The sequence below is a fragment of the Hyla sarda genome, unplaced genomic scaffold, assembly GCF_029499605.1.
Source record: "Hyla sarda isolate aHylSar1 unplaced genomic scaffold, aHylSar1.hap1 scaffold_513, whole genome shotgun sequence".
Classification (NCBI taxonomy): Eukaryota; Metazoa; Chordata; class Amphibia; order Anura; family Hylidae; genus Hyla; species Hyla sarda.
The window spans coordinates 77,344-95,309 of NW_026610524.1; the positions used below are offsets into that span (position 1 = coordinate 77,344).

Sequence of the window (17,966 nt, forward strand, 5' to 3'; positions counted from 1 at the left end):
CAGCTGGCTGTCTATGTCCCGCATCAATATAGACCAAAGTACAGAGGGTTAGGCTATGCTATAGTGCACCTACCTGATGCATCAGAAGGTGCGAGGCCCTTGCTAAATTCTGTGCACAGACTTTGAGATCTATGCTTTAGACTGTATCTAAACCTGCTCCAACATGGACTGACATTCTGGCCTACTTTCAGCCGATGCGACTTGTCTGTCGCTGAACAGTCGCTTTTTATGTATTCAGCACCTATGTATAATGTTGTAAAAATGCTCTAGAAGCTAAAGTCGCAGAAATGTCACACATATTTGGCCTGCAACTTTCTGTGCGACAAATTCAGACAGGAAAAATCAGTATAAATCCTTAGAAAATTATCCCCCAGTGTCTCCATCTGCTGGCGGTATTGAATAAGCATTGCTGCACTGATGGGGTATGCATTAGACGAAAAAAAAGAAGAAAAAGAAGAATAATACGCCCAGAAAAGAGGCGAAAAGGAGAAAAACGTAAAAAAACGTGAAAAAAAAGTAAGAGGAAGAGAAGGGAAAAAAAGGTGGAAATGGGTTTAAAAGTGATTTCGGCGGAGTATATATATATATATATATATATATATATATATATATATATATATATATATATATATATAGGCGCACACACACACATATATATAAACGTATTCTCCGTTGAGATATTGCAGCCGCTGCTGTGTCCAGGCCCAGGAGCCTTAGCACTGTGCTGTGATGTCACTCAATACCACTGACATCACTAGGTGTAAACAACATCTCTCCTTTGCTGTGTATGTGACTATGGAGCTGTTTGGTGATGTCGTCTATTATGGCCTTCATAGAAGCAACAGGAGATTGTTGCATCCATCTAGAACCCTCAGAACTACAGTGCTATGATGTCACTCACTTCCACAGGCCTTGCAGAGTGTAAACAACAACAACCCAGCTTTGTTGTGTATGTAACCATAGGGATTGTGATGTCACCTAGAACCTTCACAGCAGCGACAGCTTTATGAGGAGCATCAGCACTGCTCTGCCTGAGCAGAACCATCACCGCCATAGGTTGTCAAATAACCCGGATTTAACCCACACAGGTAAGTCCAATGGGGTGCAGGCATGTCCTCTATGCTTACAGCTTCCCGTGGGTGTTGGTTTGATACCGTTTGGGGACAGCCAAGGAGGCATCTGCAGGCAACAAAGGTAGGTGTGTGCTTGTGTGTGTGTTTCCTATGCAGATCCTAAGCCCAGTGTCACATGCAAGTAGGAGGAGTAAGAAGGGTTCCTGGCAAATCCGGGTTATGGATTGCATTTAAAAAGGCCCCGTGGGAGTGCAATGGGCCCCTGTCTTGCTGCTTAGCAATAATGGTATGGGTTTAGGTTCTGCTGTGTGTACTGGTGGTTGACTGCCCCCCAGCCCAGAGTGTGCATGGAAAATTGTCTGGCAGCCTCCCTGACAGCAAGCAGTGATAGTGCCCATGAAGGGGACCTTGTTGGGCCCGCCCCTTTCACGGTTATCGCTTCTCGGCCTTTTGGCTAAGATCAAGTGTAGTATCTGTTCTTATCAGTTTAATATCTGATACGTCCCCTATCTGGGGACCATATATTAAATGGATTTTTGAGAACGGGGGCCGATTTCGAAGCTTGCTTCCGTCGCCCTATGCATTGACCCGATATGGCAGTATCTTCGGGTACAGTGCACCACCCCCTTACAGGGTTAAAAAGAAAGATTCCTACTTTCATTGCTACCTGCTTGCTGGCTAGCCAGCTAGCCAGCCCTGTGGGCCTTGCTGCTGCTGCTGCTGCTGCTGCTGCTGCAGCCAAAAAACAAAAGGTGGTGCTGCTGCTGCTTCTGCTGCTTCTGCTGCTTCTGCTTGTGTCTGGCCGCTGTTGGAGCGTCCAGGCACAGGACTTCTGCTGCTGCTGACTAAATGGCCTCCTTAATTGGATCATTTGAGTAGCCAGCACACCTGTGCAGGTAGGGCATGACATGATAGGCAGCTGCCTTGATAGCGGGTGGGTGCTGAATGTTCCTAATTGACAAAATAAGATTAATGCTTATGAAGAAATATAAAATCTCATCCCTTCCCCAATATTGCGCCACACCCCTACCCCTTAATTCCCTGGTTGAACTTGATGGACATATGTCTTTTTTCGACCGTACTAACTATGTAACTATGTAACATAACATGGGGGGGTCTCCTGGCTGTTCACACAGGTGTGTCATTGCTGTACATTGACCATGCATTGCTTCTGTGGTATTGCAAAGGCAAAGACAAATGCTTCCAGCCATCCATTGCACTAATGGATTGGTCATCAGCTGGCTGTCTATGTCCCGCATCAATATAGACCAAAGTACAGAGGGTTAGGCTATGCTATAGTGCACCTACCTGATGCATCAGAAGGTGCGAGGCCCTTGCTAAATTCTGTGCACAGACTTTGAGATCTATGCTTTAGACTGTATCTAAACCTGCTCCAACATGGACTGACATTCTGGCCTACTTTCAGCCGATGCGACTTGTCTGTCGCTGAACAGTCGCTTTTTATGTATTCAGCACCTATGTATAATGTTGTAAAAATGCTCTAGAAGCTAAAGTCGCAGAAATGTCACACATATTTGGCCTGCAACTTTCTGTGCGACAAATTCAGACAGGAAAAATCAGTATAAATCCTTAGAAAATTATCCCCCAGTGTCTCCATCTGCTGGCGGTATTGAATAAGCATTGCTGCACTGATGGGGTATGCATTAGACGAAAAAAAAGAAGAAAAAGAAGAATAATACGCCCAGAAAAGAGGCGAAAAGGAGAAAAACGTAAAAAAACGTGAAAAAAAAGTAAGAGGAAGAGAAGGGAAAAAAAGGTGGAAATGGGTTTAAAAGTGATTTCGGCGGAGAATATATATATATATATATATATATATATATATATATATATATATATATATACGCGCACACACACACATATATATAAACGTATTCTCCGTTGAGATATTGCAGCCGCTGCTGTGTCCAGGCCCAGGAGCCTTAGCACTGTGCTGTGATGTCACTCAATACCACTGACATCACTAGGTGTAAACAACATCTCTCCTTTGCTGTGTATGTGACTATGGAGCTGTTTGGTGATGTCGTCTATTATGGCCTTCATAGAAGCAACAGGAGATTGTTGCATCCATCTAGAACCCTCAGAACTACAGTGCTATGATGTCACTCACTTCCACAGGCCTTGCAGAGTGTAAACAACAACAACCCAGCTTTGTTGTGTATGTAACCATAGGGATTGTGATGTCACCTAGAACCTTCACAGCAGCGACAGCTTTATGAGGAGCATCAGCACTGCTCTGCCTGAGCAGAACCATCACCGCCATAGGTTGTCAAATAACCCGGATTTAACCCACACAGGTAAGTCCAATGGGGTGCAGGCATGTCCTCTATGCTTACAGCTTCCCGTGGGTGTTGGTTTGATACCGTTTGGGGACAGCCAAGGAGGCATCTGCAGGCAACAAAGGTAGGTGTGTGCTTGTGTGTGTGTTTCCTATGCAGATCCTAAGCCCAGTGTCACATGCAAGTAGGAGGAGTAAGAAGGGTTCCTGGCAAATCCGGGTTATGGATTGCATTTAAAAAGGCCCCGTGGGAGTGCAATGGGCCCCTGTCTTGCTGCTTAGCAATAATGGTATGGGTTTAGGTTCTGCTGTGTGTACTGGTGGTTGACTGCCCCCCAGCCCAGAGTGTGCATGGAAAATTGTCTGGCAGCCTCCCTGACAGCAAGCAGTGATAGTGCCCATGAAGGGGACCTTGTTGGGCCCGCCCCTTTCACGGTTATCGCTTCTCGGCCTTTTGGCTAAGATCAAGTGTAGTATCTGTTCTTATCAGTTTAATATCTGATACGTCCCCTATCTGGGGACCATATATTAAATGGATTTTTGAGAACGGGGGCCGATTTCGAAGCTTGCTTCCGTCGCCCTATGCATTGACCCGATATGGCAGTATCTTCGGGTACAGTGCACCACCCCCTTACAGGGTTAAAAAGAAAGATTCCTACTTTCATTGCTACCTGCTTGCTGGCTAGCCAGCTAGCCAGCCCTGTGGGCCTTGCTGCTGCTGCTGCTGCTGCTGCTGCTGCAGCCAAAAAACAAAAGGTGGTGCTGCTGCTGCTTCTGCTGCTTCTGCTTGTGTCTGGCCGCTGTTGGAGCGTCCAGGCACAGGACTTCTGCTGCTGCTGACTAAATGGCCTCCTTAATTGGATCATTTGAGTAGCCAGCACACCTGTGCAGGTAGGGCATGACATGATAGGCAGCTGCCTTGATAGCGGGTGGGTGCTGAATGTTCCTAATTGACAAAATAAGATTAATGCTTATGAAGAAATATAAAATCTCATCCCTTCCCCAATATCGCGCCACACCCCTACCCCTTAATTCCCTGGTTGAACTTGATGGACATATGTCTTTTTTCGACCGTACTAACTATGTAACTATGTAACATAACATGGGGGGGTCTCCTGGCTGTTCACACAGGTGTGTCATTGCTGTACATTGACCATGCATTGCTTCTGTGGTATTGCAAAGGCAAAGACAAATGCTTCCAGCCATCCATTGCACTAATGGATTGGTCATCAGCTGGCTGTCTATGTCCCGCATCAATATAGACCAAAGTACAGAGGGTTAGGCTATGCTATAGTGCACCTACCTGATGCATCAGAAGGTGCGAGGCCCTTGCTAAATTCTGTGCACAGACTTTGAGATCTATGCTTTAGACTGTATCTAAACCTGCTCCAACATGGACTGACATTCTGGCCTACTTTCAGCCGATGCGACTTGTCTGTCGCTGAACAGTCGCTTTTTATGTATTCAGCACCTATGTATAATGTTGTAAAAATGCTCTAGAAGCTAAAGTCGCAGAAATGTCACACATATTTGGCCTGCAACTTTCTGTGCGACAAATTCAGACAGGAAAAATCAGTATAAATCCTTAGAAAATTATCCCCCAGTGTCTCCATCTGCTGGCGGTATTGAATAAGCATTGCTGCACTGATGGGGTATGCATTAGACGAAAAAAAAGAAGAAAAAGAAGAATAATACGCCCAGAAAAGAGGCGAAAAGGAGAAAAACGTAAAAAAACGTGAAAAAAAAGTAAGAGGAAGAGAAGGGAAAAAAAGGTGGAAATGGGTTTAAAAGTGATTTCGGCGGAGAAATATATATATATATATATATATATATATATATATATATATATACGCGCACACACACACATATATATAAACGTATTCTCCGTTGAGATATTGCAGCCGCTGCTGTGTCCAGGCCCAGGAGCCTTAGCACTGTGCTGTGATGTCACTCAATACCACTGACATCACTAGGTGTAAACAACATCTCTCCTTTGCTGTGTATGTGACTATGGAGCTGTTTGGTGATGTCGTCTATTATGGCCTTCATAGAAGCAACAGGAGATTGTTGCATCCATCTAGAACCCTCAGAACTACAGTGCTATGATGTCACTCACTTCCACAGGCCTTGCAGAGTGTAAACAACAACAACCCAGCTTTGTTGTGTATGTAACCATAGGGATTGTGATGTCACCTAGAACCTTCACAGCAGCGACAGCTTTATGAGGAGCATCAGCACTGCTCTGCCTGAGCAGAACCATCACCGCCATAGGTTGTCAAATAACCCGGATTTAACCCACACAGGTAAGTCCAATGGGGTGCAGGCATGTATACCGTTTGGGGACAGCCAAGGAGGCATCTGCAGGCAACAAAGGTAGGTGTGTGCTTGTGTGTGTGTTTCCTATGCAGATCCTAAGCCCAGTGTCACATGCAAGTAGGAGGAGTAAGAAGGGTTCCTGGCAAATCCGGGTTATGGATTGCATTTAAAAAGGCCCCGTGGGAGTGCAATGGGCCCCTGTCTTGCTGCTTAGCAATAATGGTATGGGTTTAGGTTCTGCTGTGTGTACTGGTGGTTGACTGCCCCCCAGCCCAGAGTGTGCATGGAAAATTGTCTGGCAGCCTCCCTGACAGCAAGCAGTGATAGTGCCCATGAAGGGGACCTTGTTGGGCCCGCCCCTTTCACGGTTATCGCTTCTCGGCCTTTTGGCTAAGATCAAGTGTAGTATCTGTTCTTATCAGTTTAATATCTGATACGTCCCCTATCTGGGGACCATATATTAAATGGATTTTTGAGAACGGGGGCCGATTTCGAAGCTTGCTTCCGTCGCCCTATGCATTGACCCGATATGGCAGTATCTTCGGGTACAGTGCACCACCCCCTTACAGGGTTAAAAAGAAAGATTCCTACTTTCATTGCTACCTGCTTGCTGGCTAGCCAGCTAGCCAGCCCTGTGGGCCTTGCTGCTGCTGCTGCTGCTGCTGCAGCCAAAAAACAAAAGGTGGTGCTGCTGCTGCTTCTGCTGCTTCTGCTTGTGTCTGGCCGCTGTTGGAGCGTCCAGGCACAGGACTTCTGCTGCTGCTGACTAAATGGCCTCCTTAATTGGATCATTTGAGTAGCCAGCACACCTGTGCAGGTAGGGCATGACATGATAGGCAGCTGCCTTGATAGCGGGTGGGTGCTGAATGTTCCTAATTGACAAAATAAGATTAATGCTTATGAAGAAATATAAAATCTCATCCCTTCCCCAATATCGCGCCACACCCCTACCCCTTAATTCCCTGGTTGAACTTGATGGACATATGTCTTTTTTCGACCGTACTAACTATGTAACTATGTAACATAACATGGGGGGGTCTCCTGGCTGTTCACACAGGTGTGTCATTGCTGTACATTGACCATGCATTGCTTCTGTGGTATTGCAAAGGCAAAGACAAATGCTTCCAGCCATCCATTGCACTAATGGATTGGTCATCAGCTGGCTGTCTATGTCCCGCATCAATATAGACCAAAGTACAGAGGGTTAGGCTATGCTATTGTGCACCTACCTGATGCATCAGAAGGTGCGAGGCCCTTGCTAAATTCTGTGCACAGACTTTGAGATCTATGCTTTAGACTGTATCTAAACCTGCTCCAACATGGACTGACATTCTGGCCTACTTTCAGCCGATGCGACTTGTCTGTCGCTGAACAGTCGCTTTTTATGTATTCAGCACCTATGTATAATGTTGTAAAAATGCTCTAGAAGCTAAAGTCGCAGAAATGTCACACATATTTGGCCTGCAACTTTCTGTGCGACAAATTCAGACAGGAAAAATCAGTATAAATCCTTAGAAAATTATCCCCCAGTGTCTCCATCTGCTGGCGGTATTGAATAAGCATTGCTGCACTGATGGGGTATGCATTAGACGAAAAAAAAGAAGAAAAAGAAGAATAATACGCCCAGAAAAGAGGCGAAAAGGAGAAAAACGTAAAAAAACGTGAAAAAAAAGTAAGAGGAAGAGAAGGGAAAAAAAGGTGGAAATGGGTTTAAAAGTGATTTCGGCGGAGAAATATATATATATATATATATATATATATATATATATATATATATATATATATATATATATACGCGCACACACACACATATATATAAACGTATCCCCAGTTGAGATATTGCAGCCGCTGCTGTGTCCAGGCCCAGGAGCCTTAGCACTGTGCTGTGATGTCACTCAATACCACTGACATCACTAGGTGTAAACAACATCTCTCCTTTGCTGTGTATGTGACTATGGAGCTGTTTGGTGATGTCGTCTATTATGGCCTTCATAGAAGCAACAGGAGATTGTTGCATCCATCTAGAACCCTCAGAACTACAGTGCTATGATGTCACTCACTTCCACAGGCCTTGCAGAGTGTAAACAACAACAACCCAGCTTTGTTGTGTATGTAACCATAGGGATTGTGATGTCACCTAGAACCTTCACAGCAGCGACAGCTTTATGAGGAGCATCAGCACTGCTCTGCCTGAGCAGAACCATCACCGCCATAGGTTGTCAAATAACCCGGATTTAACCCACACAGGTAAGTCCAATGGGGTGCAGGCATGTCCTCTATGCTTACAGCTTCCCGTGGGTGTTGGTTTGATACCGTTTGGGGACAGCCAAGGAGGCATCTGCAGGCAACAAAGGTAGGTGTGTGCTTGTGTGTGTGTTTCCTATGCAGATCCTAAGCCCAGTGTCACATGCAAGTAGGAGGAGTAAGAAGGGTTCCTGGCAAATCCGGGTTATGGATTGCATTTAAAAAGGCCCCGTGGGAGTGCAATGGGCCCCTGTCTTGCTGCTTAGCAATAATGGTATGGGTTTAGGTTCTGCTGTGTGTACTGGTGGTTGACTGCCCCCCAGCCCAGAGTGTGCATGGAAAATTGTCTGGCAGCCTCCCTGACAGCAAGCAGTGATAGTGCCCATGAAGGGGACCTTGTTGGGCCCGCCCCTTTCACGGTTATCGCTTCTCGGCCTTTTGGCTAAGATCAAGTGTAGTATCTGTTCTTATCAGTTTAATATCTGATACGTCCCCTATCTGGGGACCATATATTAAATGGATTTTTGAGAACGGGGGCCGATTTCGAAGCTTGCTTCCGTCGCCCTATGCATTGACCCGATATGGCAGTATCTTCGGGTACAGTGCACCACCCCCTTACAGGGTTAAAAAGAAAGATTCCTACTTTCATTGCTACCTGCTTGCTGGCTAGCCAGCTAGCCAGCCCTGTGGGCCTTGCTGCTGCTGCTGCTGCTGCTGCAGCCAAAAAACAAAAGGTGGTGCTGCTGCTGCTTCTGCTGCTTCTGCTTGTGTCTGGCCGCTGTTGGAGCGTCCAGGCACAGGACTTCTGCTGCTGCTGACTAAATGGCCTCCTTAATTGGATCATTTGAGTAGCCAGCACACCTGTGCAGGTAGGGCATGACATGATAGGCAGCTGCCTTGATAGCGGGTGGGTGCTGAATGTTCCTAATTGACAAAATAAGATTAATGCTTATGAAGAAATATAAAATCTCATCCCTTCCCCAATATCGCGCCACACCCCTACCCCTTAATTCCCTGGTTGAACTTGATGGACATATGTCTTTTTTCGACCGTACTAACTATGTAACTATGTAACATAACATGGGGGGGTCTCCTGGCTGTTCACACAGGTGTGTCATTGCTGTACATTGACCATGCATTGCTTCTGTGGTATTGCAAAGGCAAAGACAAATGCTTCCAGCCATCCATTGCACTAATGGATTGGTCATCAGCTGGCTGTCTATGTCCCGCATCAATATAGACCAAAGTACAGAGGGTTAGGCTATGCTATAGTGCACCTACCTGATGCATCAGAAGGTGCGAGGCCCTTGCTAAATTCTGTGCACAGACTTTGAGATCTATGCTTTAGACTGTATCTAAACCTGCTCCAACATGGACTGACATTCTGGCCTACTTTCAGCCGATGCGACTTGTCTGTCGCTGAACAGTCGCTTTTTATGTATTCAGCACCTATGTATAATGTTGTAAAAATGCTCTAGAAGCTAAAGTCGCAGAAATGTCACACATATTTGGCCTGCAACTTTCTGTGCGACAAATTCAGACAGGAAAAATCAGTATAAATCCTTAGAAAATTATCCCCCAGTGTCTCCATCTGCTGGCGGTATTGAATAAGCATTGCTGCACTGATGGGGTATGCATTAGACGAAAAAAAAGAAGAAAAAGAAGAATAATACGCCCAGAAAAGAGGCGAAAAGGAGAAAAACGTAAAAAAACGTGAAAAAAAAGTAAGAGGAAGAGAAGGGAAAAAAAGGTGGAAATGGGTTTAAAAGTGATTTCGGCGGAGTATATATATATATATATATATATATATATATATATATATATATATATATATATACGCGCACACACACACATATATATAAACGTATTCTCCGTTGAGATATTGCAGCCGCTGCTGTGTCCAGGCCCAGGAGCCTTAGCACTGTGCTGTGATGTCACTCAATACCACTGACATCACTAGGTGTAAACAACATCTCTTCTTTGCTGTGTATGTGACTATGGAGCTGTTTGGTGATGTCGTCTATTATGGCCTTCATAGAAGCAACAGGAGATTGTTGCATCCATCTAGAACCCTCAGAACTACAGTGCTATGATGTCACTCACTTCCACAGGCCTTGCAGAGTGTAAACAACAACAACCCAGCTTTGTTGTGTATGTAACCATAGGGATTGTGATGTCACCTAGAACCTTCACAGCAGCGACAGCTTTATGAGGAGCATCAGCACTGCTCTGCCTGAGCAGAACCATCACCGCCATAGGTTGTCAAATAACCCGGATTTAACCCACACAGGTAAGTCCAATGGGGTGCAGGCATGTCCTCTATGCTTACAGCTTCCCGTGGGTGTTGGTTTGATACCGTTTGGGGACAGCCAAGGAGGCATCTGCAGGCAACAAAGGTAGGTGTGTGCTTGTGTGTGTGTTTCCTATGCAGATCCTAAGCCCAGTGTCACATGCAAGTAGGAGGAGTAAGAAGGGTTCCTGGCAAATCCGGGTTATGGATTGCATTTAAAAAGGCCCCGTGGGAGTGCAATGGGCCCCTGTCTTGCTGCTTAGCAATAATGGTATGGGTTTAGGTTCTGCTGTGTGTACTGGTGGTTGACTGCCCCCCAGCCCAGAGTGTGCATGGAAAATTGTCTGGCAGCCTCCCTGACAGCAAGCAGTGATAGTGCCCATGAAGGGGACCTTGTTGGGCCCGCCCCTTTCACGGTTATCGCTTCTCGGCCTTTTGGCTAAGATCAAGTGTAGTATCTGTTCTTATCAGTTTAATATCTGATACGTCCCCTATCTGGGGACCATATATTAAATGGATTTTTGAGAACGGGGGCCGATTTCGAAGCTTGCTTCCGTCGCCCTATGCATTGACCCGATATGGCAGTATCTTCGGGTACAGTGCACCACCCCCTTACAGGGTTAAAAAGAAAGATTCCTACTTTCATTGCTACCTGCTTGCTGGCTAGCCAGCTAGCCAGCCCTGTGGGCCTTGCTGCTGCTGCTGCTGCTGCAGCCAAAAAACAAAAGGTGGTGCTGCTGCTGCTTCTGCTTGTGTCTGGCCGCTGTTGGAGCGTCCAGGCACAGGACTTCTGCTGCTGCTGACTAAATGGCCTCCTTAATTGGATCATTTGAGTAGCCAGCACACCTGTGCAGGTAGGGCATGACATGATAGGCAGCTGCCTTGATAGCGGGTGGGTGCTGAATGTTCCTAATTGACAAAATAAGATTAATGCTTATGAAGAAATATAAAATCTCATCCCTTCCCCAATATCGCGCCACACCCCTACCCCTTAATTCCCTGGTTGAACTTGATGGACATATGTCTTTTTTCGACCGTACTAACTATGTAACTATGTAACATAACATGGGGGGGTCTCCTGGCTGTTCACACAGGTGTGTCATTGCTGTACATTGACCATGCATTGCTTCTGTGGTATTGCAAAGGCAAAGACAAATGCTTCCAGCCATCCATTGCACTAATGGATTGGTCATCAGCTGGCTGTCTATGTCCCGCATCAATATAGACCAAAGTACAGAGGGTTAGGCTATGCTATAGTGCACCTACCTGATGCATCAGAAGGTGCGAGGCCCTTGCTAAATTCTGTGCACAGACTTTGAGATCTATGCTTTAGACTGTATCTAAACCTGCTCCAACATGGACTGACATTCTGGCCTACTTTCAGCCGATGCGACTTGTCTGTCGCTGAACAGTCGCTTTTTATGTATTCAGCACCTATGTATAATGTTGTAAAAATGCTCTAGAAGCTAAAGTCGCAGAAATGTCACACATATTTGGCCTGCAACTTTCTGTGCGACAAATTCAGACAGGAAAAATCAGTATAAATCCTTAGAAAATTATCCCCCAGTGTCTCCATCTGCTGGCGGTATTGAATAAGCATTGCTGCACTGATGGGGTATGCATTAGACGAAAAAAAAGAAGAAAAAGAAGAATAATACGCCCAGAAAAGAGGCGAAAAGGAGAAAAACGTAAAAAAACGTGAAAAAAAAGTAAGAGGAAGAGAAGGGAAAAAAAGGTGGAAATGGGTTTAAAAGTGATTTCGGCGGAGAAATATATATATATATATATATATATATATATATATATACGCGCACACACACACATATATATAAACGTATTCTCCGTTGAGATATTGCAGCCGCTGCTGTGTCCAGGCCCAGGAGCCTTAGCACTGTGCTGTGATGTCACTCAATACCACTGACATCACTAGGTGTAAACAACATCTCTCCTTTGCTGTGTATGTGACTATGGAGCTGTTTGGTGATGTCGTCTATTATGGCCTTCATAGAAGCAACAGGAGATTGTTGCATCCATCTAGAACCCTCAGAACTACAGTGCTATGATGTCACTCACTTCCACAGGCCTTGCAGAGTGTAAACAACAACAACCCAGCTTTGTTGTGTATGTAACCATAGGGATTGTGATGTCACCTAGAACCTTCACAGCAGCGACAGCTTTATGAGGAGCATCAGCACTGCTCTGCCTGAGCAGAACCATCACCGCCATAGGTTGTCAAATAACCCGGATTTAACCCACACAGGTAAGTCCAATGGGGTGCAGGCATGTCCTCTATGCTTACAGCTTCCCGTGGGTGTTGGTTTGATACCGTTTGGGGACAGCCAAGGAGGCATCTGCAGGCAACAAAGGTAGGTGTGTGCTTGTGTGTGTGTTTCCTATGCAGATCCTAAGCCCAGTGTCACATGCAAGTAGGAGGAGTAAGAAGGGTTCCTGGCAAATCCGGGTTATGGATTGCATTTAAAAAGGCCCCGTGGGAGTGCAATGGGCCCCTGTCTTGCTGCTTAGCAATAATGGTATGGGTTTAGGTTCTGCTGTGTGTACTGGTGGTTGACTGCCCCCCAGCCCAGAGTGTGCATGGAAAATTGTCTGGCAGCCTCCCTGACAGCAAGCAGTGATAGTGCCCATGAAGGGGACCTTGTTGGGCCCGCCCCTTTCACGGTTATCGCTTCTCGGCCTTTTGGCTAAGATCAAGTGTAGTATCTGTTCTTATCAGTTTAATATCTGATACGTCCCCTATCTGGGGACCATATATTAAATGGATTTTTGAGAACGGGGGCCGATTTCGAAGCTTGCTTCCGTCGCCCTATGCATTGACCCGATATGGCAGTATCTTCGGGTACAGTGCACCACCCCCTTACAGGGTTAAAAAGAAAGATTCCTACTTTCATTGCTACCTGCTTGCTGGCTAGCCAGCTAGCCAGCCCTGTGGGCCTTGCTGCTGCTGCTGCTGCTGCTGCTGCAGCCAAAAAACAAAAGGTGGTGCTGCTGCTGCTTCTGCTGCTTCTGCTTGTGTCTGGCCGCTGTTGGAGCGTCCAGGCACAGGACTTCTGCTGCTGCTGACTAAATGGCCTCCTTAATTGGATCATTTGAGTAGCCAGCACACCTGTGCAGGTAGGGCATGACATGATAGGCAGCTGCCTTGATAGCGGGTGGGTGCTGAATGTTCCTAATTGACAAAATAAGATTAATGCTTATGAAGAAATATAAAATCTCATCCCTTCCCCAATATCGCGCCACACCCCTACCCCTTAATTCCCTGGTTGAACTTGATGGACATATGTCTTTTTTCGACCGTACTAACTATGTAACTATGTAACATAACATGGGGGGGTCTCCTGGCTGTTCACACAGGTGTGTCATTGCTGTACATTGACCATGCATTGCTTCTGTGGTATTGCAAAGGCAAAGACAAATGCTTCCAGCCATCCATTGCACTAATGGATTGGTCATCAGCTGGCTGTCTATGTCCCGCATCAATATAGACCAAAGTACAGAGGGTTAGGCTATGCTATAGTGCACCTACCTGATGCATCAGAAGGTGCGAGGCCCTTGCTAAATTCTGTGCACAGACTTTGAGATCTATGCTTTAGACTGTATCTAAACCTGCTCCAACATGGACTGACATTCTGGCCTACTTTCAGCCGATGCGACTTGTCTGTCGCTGAACAGTCGCTTTTTATGTATTCAGCACCTATGTATAATGTTGTAAAAATGCTCTAGAAGCTAAAGTCGCAGAAATGTCACACATATTTGGCCTGCAACTTTCTGTGCGACAAATTCAGACAGGAAAAATCAGTATAAATCCTTAGAAAATTATCCCCCAGTGTCTCCATCTGCTGGCGGTATTGAATAAGCATTGCTGCACTGATGGGGTATGCATTAGACGAAAAAAAAGAAGAAAAAGAAGAATAATACGCCCAGAAAAGAGGCGAAAAGGAGAAAAACGTAAAAAAACGTGAAAAAAAAGTAAGAGGAAGAGAAGGGAAAAAAAGGTGGAAATGGGTTTAAAAGTGATTTCGGCGGAGAAATATATATATATATATATATATATATATATATATATATATATATATACGCGCACACACACACATATATATAAACGTATTCTCCGTTGAGATATTGCAGCCGCTGCTGTGTCCAGGCCCAGGAGCCTTAGCACTGTGCTGTGATGTCACTCAATACCACTGACATCACTAGGTGTAAACAACATCTCTCCTTTGCTGTGTATGTGACTATGGAGCTGTTTGGTGATGTCGTCTATTATGGCCTTCATAGAAGCAACAGGAGATTGTTGCATCCATCTAGAACCCTCAGAACTACAGTGCTATGATGTCACTCACTTCCACAGGCCTTGCAGAGTGTAAACAACAACAACCCAGCTTTGTTGTGTATGTAACCATAGGGATTGTGATGTCACCTAGAACCTTCACAGCAGCGACAGCTTTATGAGGAGCATCAGCACTGCTCTGCCTGAGCAGAACCATCACCGCCATAGGTTGTCAAATAACCCGGATTTAACCCACACAGGTAAGTCCAATGGGGTGCAGGCATGTCCTCTATGCTTACAGCTTCCCGTGGGTGTTGGTTTGATACCGTTTGGGGACAGTCAAGGAGGCATCTGCAGGCAACAAAGGTAGGTGTGTGCTTGTGTGTGTGTTTCCTATGCAGATCCTAAGCCCAGTGTCACATGCAAGTAGGAGGAGTAAGAAGGGTTCCTGGCAAATCCGGGTTATGGATTGCATTTAAAAAGGCCCCGTGGGAGTGCAATGGGCCCCTGTCTTGCTGCTTAGCAATAATGGTATGGGTTTAGGTTCTGCTGTGTGTACTGGTGGTTGACTGCCCCCCAGCCCAGAGTGTGCATGGAAAATTGTCTGGCAGCCTCCCTGACAGCAAGCAGTGATAGTGCCCATGAAGGGGACCTTGTTGGGCCCGCCCCTTTCACGGTTATCGCTTCTCGGCCTTTTGGCTAAGATCAAGTGTAGTATCTGTTCTTATCAGTTTAATATCTGATACGTCCCCTATCTGGGGACCATATATTAAATGGATTTTTGAGAACGGGGGCCGATTTCGAAGCTTGCTTCCGTCGCCCTATGCATTGACCCGATATGGCAGTATCTTCGGGTACAGTGCACCACCCCCTTACAGGGTTAAAAAGAAAGATTCCTACTTTCATTGCTACCTGCTTGCTGGCTAGCCAGCTAGCCAGCCCTGTGGGCCTTGCTGCTGCTGCTGCTGCTGCTGCAGCCAAAAAACAAAAGGTGGTGCTGCTGCTGCTTCTGCTGCTTCTGCTTGTGTCTGGCCGCTGTTGGAGCGTCCAGGCACAGGACTTCTGCTGCTGCTGACTAAATGGCCTCCTTAATTGGATCATTTGAGTAGCCAGCACACCTGTGCAGGTAGGGCATGACATGATAGGCAGCTGCCTTGATAGCGGGTGGGTGCTGAATGTTCCTAATTGACAAAATAAGATTAATGCTTATGAAGAAATATAAAATCTCATCCCTTCCCCAATATCGCGCCACACCCCTACCCCTTAATTCCCTGGTTGAACTTGATGGACATATGTCTTTTTTCGACCGTACTAACTATGTAACTATGTAACATAACATGGGGGGGTCTCCTGGCTGTTCACACAGGTGTGTCATTGCTGTACATTGACCATGCATTGCTTCTGTGGTATTGCAAAGGCAAAGACAAATGCTTCCAGCCATCCATTGCACTAATGGATTGGTCATCAGCTGGCTGTCTATGTCCCGCATCAATATAGACCAAAGTACAGAGGGTTAGGCTATGCTATAGTGCACCTACCTGATGCATCAGAAGGTGCGAGGCCCTTGCTAAATTCTGTGCACAGACTTTGAGATCTATGCTTTAGACTGTATCTAAACCTGCTCCAACATGGACTGACATTCTGGCCTACTTTCAGCCGATGCGACTTGTCTGTCGCTGAACAGTCGCTTTTTATGTATTCAGCACCTATGTATAATGTTGTAAAAATGCTCTAGAAGCTAAAGTCGCAGAAATGTCACACATATTTGGCCTGCAACTTTCTGTGCGACAAATTCAGACAGGAAAAATCAGTATAAATCCTTAGAAAATTATCCCCCAGTGTCTCCATCTGCTGGCGGTATTGAATAAGCATTGCTGCACTGATGGGGTATGCATTAGACGAAAAAAAAGAAGAAAAAGAAGAATAATACGCCCAGAAAAGAGGCGAAAAGGAGAAAAACTTAAAAAAACGTGAAAAAAAAGTAAGAGGAAGAGAAGGGAAAAAAAGGTGGAAATGGGTTTAAAAGTGATTTCGGCGGAGAAATATATATATATATATATATATATATATATATATATATATATATATATATACGCGCACACACACACATATATATAAACGTATTCTCCGTTGAGATATTGCAGCCGCTGCTGTGTCCAGGCCCAGGAGCCTTAGCACTGTGCTGTGATGTCACTCAATACCACTGACATCACTAGGTGTAAACAACATCTCTTCTTTGCTGTGTATGTGACTATGGAGCTGTTTGGTGATGTCGTCTATTATGGCCTTCATAGAAGCAACAGGAGATTGTTGCATCCATCTAGAACCCTCAGAACTACAGTGCTATGATGTCACTCACTTCCACAGGCCTTGCAGAGTGTAAACAACAACAACCCAGCTTTGTTGTGTATGTAACCATAGGGATTGTGATGTCACCTAGAACCTTCACAGCAGCGACAGCTTTATGAGGAGCATCAGCACTGCTCTGCCTGAGCAGAACCATCACCGCCATAGGTTGTCAAATAACCCGGATTTAACCCACACAGGTAAGTCCAATGGGGTGCAGGCATGTCCTCTATGCTTACAGCTTCCCGTGGGTGTTGGTTTGATACCGTTTGGGGACAGCCAAGGAGGCATCTGCAGGCAACAAAGGTAGGTGTGTGCTTGTGTGTGTGTTTCCTATGCAGATCCTAAGCCCAGTGTCACATGCAAGTAGGAGGAGTAAGAAGGGTTCCTGGCAAATCCGGGTTATGGATTGCATTTAAAAAGGCCCCGTGGGAGTGCAATGGGCCCCTGTCTTGCTGCTTAGCAATAATGGTATGGGTTTAGGTTCTGCTGTGTGTACTGGTGGTTGACTGCCCCCCAGCCCAGAGTGTGCATGGAAAATTGTCTGGCAGCCTCCCTGACAGCAAGCAGTGATAGTGCCCATGAAGGGGACCTTGTTGGGCCCGCCCCTTTCACGGTTATCGCTTCTCGGCCTTTTGGCTAAGATCAAGTGTAGTATCTGTTCTTATCAGTTTAATATCTGATACGTCCCCTATCTGGGGACCATATATTAAATGGATTTTTGAGAACGGGGGCCGATTTCGAAGCTTGCTTCCGTCGCCCTATGCATTGACCCGATATGGCAGTATCTTCGGGTACAGTGCACCACCCCCTTACAGGGTTAAAAAGAAAGATTCCTACTTTCATTGCTACCTGCTTGCTGGCTAGCCAGCTAGCCAGCCCTGTGGGCCTTGCTGCTGCTGCTGCTGCTGCTGCAGCCAAAAAACAAAAGGTGGTGCTGCTGCTGCTTCTGCTGCTTCTGCTTGTGTCTGGCCGCTGTTGGAGCGTCCAGGCACAGGACTTCTGCTGCTGCTGACTAAATGGCCTCCTTAATTGGATCATTTGAGTAGCCAGCACACCTGTGCAGGTAGGGCATGACATGATAGGCAGCTGCCTTGATAGCGGGTGGGTGCTGAA

General features: G+C 46.0%; 8 non-coding genes across 8 annotated transcripts; all 8 read left to right on the forward strand.

The window, feature by feature from the left end:
- Positions 1-1,507: 1,507 nt before the first annotated feature.
- On the forward strand, positions 1,508-1,698 carry LOC130338119 (U2 spliceosomal RNA). The gene has a single exon (XR_008878880.1). It is a non-coding gene; the product is annotated as a U2 spliceosomal RNA (small nuclear RNA).
- A 2,109-nt stretch (positions 1,699-3,807) lies between these two features.
- LOC130338120 (U2 spliceosomal RNA) lies at positions 3,808-3,998 on the forward strand. Its single transcript, XR_008878881.1, has one exon. It is a non-coding gene; the product is annotated as a U2 spliceosomal RNA (small nuclear RNA).
- A 2,057-nt stretch (positions 3,999-6,055) lies between these two features.
- On the forward strand, positions 6,056-6,246 carry LOC130338121 (U2 spliceosomal RNA). Its single transcript, XR_008878882.1, has one exon. It is a non-coding gene; the product is annotated as a U2 spliceosomal RNA (small nuclear RNA).
- A 2,105-nt stretch (positions 6,247-8,351) lies between these two features.
- LOC130338122 (U2 spliceosomal RNA) lies at positions 8,352-8,542 on the forward strand. The gene has a single exon (XR_008878883.1). It is a non-coding gene; the product is annotated as a U2 spliceosomal RNA (small nuclear RNA).
- Positions 8,543-10,638: 2,096 nt separating this feature from the next.
- LOC130338124 (U2 spliceosomal RNA) lies at positions 10,639-10,829 on the forward strand. The gene has a single exon (XR_008878885.1). It is a non-coding gene; the product is annotated as a U2 spliceosomal RNA (small nuclear RNA).
- Positions 10,830-12,898: 2,069 nt separating this feature from the next.
- LOC130338125 (U2 spliceosomal RNA) lies at positions 12,899-13,089 on the forward strand. The gene has a single exon (XR_008878886.1). It is a non-coding gene; the product is annotated as a U2 spliceosomal RNA (small nuclear RNA).
- Positions 13,090-15,183: 2,094 nt separating this feature from the next.
- On the forward strand, positions 15,184-15,374 carry LOC130338126 (U2 spliceosomal RNA). Its single transcript, XR_008878887.1, has one exon. It is a non-coding gene; the product is annotated as a U2 spliceosomal RNA (small nuclear RNA).
- Positions 15,375-17,469: 2,095 nt separating this feature from the next.
- LOC130338127 (U2 spliceosomal RNA) lies at positions 17,470-17,660 on the forward strand. The gene has a single exon (XR_008878888.1). It is a non-coding gene; the product is annotated as a U2 spliceosomal RNA (small nuclear RNA).
- Positions 17,661-17,966: the final 306 nt, after the last annotated feature.